Source organism: Brachypodium distachyon, chromosome 4, assembly GCF_000005505.3.
Source record: "Brachypodium distachyon strain Bd21 chromosome 4, Brachypodium_distachyon_v3.0, whole genome shotgun sequence".
NCBI lineage: Eukaryota > Viridiplantae > Streptophyta > Magnoliopsida > Poales > Poaceae > Brachypodium > Brachypodium distachyon.
In genome coordinates this window covers 38787903-38791170 of record NC_016134.3, presented here as the reverse complement: position 1 = coordinate 38791170, position 3268 = coordinate 38787903, and the positions used below count along the sequence as shown (strand labels likewise).

Below are 3268 nucleotides of genomic sequence, written 5' to 3'. Positions count from 1 at the left end.
CCCAAAAAAGCTCGTACTGTCTGCTTAATTTCCTAGGCCCCATGGCTTTATCCTCTACCACTCTGACAAGGATCGGGTTGTGATCCGAGCACGGGGAAATCAGATGTTCAATCCTGGCCTGACCAAACATGTCCCTCCACTCATCATCCGCCACAGCTCGGTCAAGTCTCACCTTGACATTCCTGGTTCCGGATCTTCTATTGTCATACGTGAACGGTACACCGGAGTACCCAGATCCATCAGACCACAATTATACAGTGTATCTCTGAAATCCCTCATTTGCTGTTCAGGGCGTGGACACGCTGACAGATGTTCACATTGCCAAAGAGCCTCATTGAAACCCCCATGACCAACCACGGCAGGACAGATTTGCTTCGCATATTACACAGCTCAGCCCAGACCTGACCTCTATTCTCAGTCCGCGGCTCACCATATATACAAGACAGCCTCCACTGAGGGCATCAGAGGAGACACGGATATAAACATCAATAAAGTTTTTAACATCGACATCGAACTGCTCATGCCAAAATAGTGCCAGACCCCCACTCGTATCCTCACTATCAACTCTAGCAAAACCCGACAAACCTAAACGATTACGGAGGCGGCGACTAACTTTATCTTTATTCTGCCTCGTCTCACACAAAAACACTAACTGCAGCTGCAATTTCTGGGAAAAAACTACCAGCTCACGAACTGTCGTGGTATTCCCCCCTCCACGACAGTTCCAGGCCAGAAAATTCATGGCTCCTGACGGAGCTCATCAGGCTCCGTCAACGGCCCCAAGGCTGGTCGCACTCCCATCCTCCTCAACGCTCCTCTGCGTCCCATCTCTAGTGTGTTTCGTCTTCATGGCAGTAGGTGCCTCCACCTCATCTGGGAGCACCTCATGGTTCTGCTGCTCTTCCGCTTCCGTCTCCTCTATCGGCAGTTGTATGTCCTCTTCCGCGTACTTCCTTTTCTTTCTCAGGATCGATTCCTTTGCCTCCAGAAAGCTTCCGGCCACCCGTGAAGCCGCAGCCCATCTCTTCTTTTTCAGCAACTTCTTCCTCAGCATTTTTTCCTTCTGCATACCAGACTTGTCCGGCGCTTGATTTGGCAGTGGATTGTTGATGCCAACCTCAGTCTGGCCCAGTGTCAGTCGTGCAATATCTCCATCCCCGTCTCCTGCTTCTTGCTGACCCACATCCTCACGAACTGAGATTTTGTTCACCGCCTCCGTCATCCCCTGCACCACAGCCACAATGTTCGGATCTGTTTCGGTTCTTTCCTCTGCCTCCCCGCCACCGTCAGCTTGAACAGCCCCCTTGTTTGCCTCAGTCGCAGTGGCAGGCAGGCCCAAGCTTCTACAGTTGTCTTTGTATGTGCACGCGCGCGTTCGCGTGAGAGGCACTGGCTCTTAAGGGAATGCAAGTTGTGTATAGATTGGCTTTCTGCACTTGTTCGATTGGAAGTGGAAGCATGTGGCTTTGGTTGCTGGGAATTCGTAGGTGTAATTATCTTCATCCTTGGTTTCTTGGTGAACTAGTGAAGGCTAGGATTGCAGCAGCATGAGCCACTCACCAATGAACGCACTGGAAAGTGAGAACTCGTCCTATACTGATCAATCTATCAACACATGTCTAGTTTTAAGTTGGTATCCCTAGCCCAGTCTATTCCTGTGACCTCTCTTTGGGCATACAGAAACGGAAGTTTGAGTTGGGGTTACTTTTCTAGGGAGCCTAGATACAAAGCCTGGACGAAAGATTATCCCTCATCCCAACAGCCCCTACATGGTATCAAAGGTTCAAAAATCAATTAAGCAAATGAGGCCCAGTTCAGTATTTATTCATTTTAGTCAGACCACCAATGTGTGTTCTCATTTGCAGCTCTAACTTCATTTTAGTTTCATATCTTTTTTTTGGTGAGTTTTAGTTCATCTCTTTAGGTATGAAACAATAATTTCATCTGCGGTAAATTTCATATTTTAGTTTCATCTGCAGCAAATGAAGCCTAGTTCAGTATGTGTCTTCAGTGCTATTTGTGAGTTAAGCCCTTGTTTGTTTATCTGCAGTTCATGCATACAAGAAAAGTTGATGCAGAAGATGCAGGTTCTTTTTCTATTGAGGCGGTTGAATTAAAAGGACAGAGAAGTACTCCATGTCAGGAGAGTGTGAAGCTGTTGTATAATTTCTCGTTGTGAAGACTGGATTAATTAACAACATCAACATTGAGTTTTTGGCATTTTATTAGGTTGTAACTGAATATCACATAGCACTGCCTTTTCATGTAATCCTAGATTTCTTTAGCATTTTTTTTGAGAGATCATTTCTTTAACATTTCAGTGTGAAGTCCTGAAACATTGAGTTTTGGGCATCTGTCTTCTGATCGGAATATGTGAAAAGACAATCTCCTACTTATCTTACTGTTGGCCTCCACGGTCTGATGTGTCATGTGTGTATTTGGGGGGCAACTTTTGTGCGGTTTGGTGTGGTCTGGATTTCACAAGTTGATTAGCGGGCTGGGCTCTGTATGGGGAATGAAATGAGTAGGGGCTGGGTTCATCTGATTTGGTGCGGGTTTATCCCCATTCCCAGGTCTACAAGGACGAGTTGTACTTGTACATAAGCTGGGGCTCGTTCGTGCATGACCACCAAGAGAGGTGTACAGCAAAAATGCTCGACCAGTGCCATACGTTGTAATCGACATTGATCTTTTACCTCTTGTGTATTGTGGTGTGGTCTTAGACATGGCTCTGCCTCGATCAAAATAAAGCTAGCTGGGTCACGCCGTTTTTAGCAACGGAGTCGTGCGGGATTGACACCACCGTGCTGTAAGATTTTGCCCAGGATCACATGGAAAATTATCACAAACACACAAGGTCGGAAATATTTGCCGAAGACACAGCACAGCTCGTGCCTTTCTTTTCCTTTCAACTCACACACTTGCGACCATCACAATCTGATCACAAATTATATACAAATTTGAAATTCCTCTGAATTATATAAGGTGCTGCTGCTAGAGATCAGTTCGATCTGTTCTACTACAGCTTGTGCCTACCCATATTGTAAGTTTGTTGTTGTGAGGTTATCATATCATAAGACTTCCAGTAGCTAGTTAGTGTGAGGGAGGAACTTAACTTTGTAGGCTAAGCTCTCCTAATTCGTGGCCTACAGTTATATGGATAAATGGATCGATTGTGTACGACATTCTTTTATGGCTGTACTCATCAAGGTACACTGAAATGCATTTGTATCCGCCATACTCACAAGCTGCTCATAACCATTGCCTA

At 45.7% G+C, this 3268-nt stretch overlaps 1 long non-coding RNA gene across 1 annotated transcript; it reads left to right on the top strand.

Annotated features, from left to right (window-relative positions):
- The first annotated feature begins 508 nt into the window (after positions 1 to 508).
- Positions 509 to 2401, top strand: LOC112268688. The gene is made up of 2 exons (XR_002960026.1): positions 509 to 1578; positions 2051 to 2401. It is a non-coding gene; the product is annotated as an uncharacterized LOC112268688 (long non-coding RNA).
- Positions 2402 to 3268: the final 867 nt, after the last annotated feature.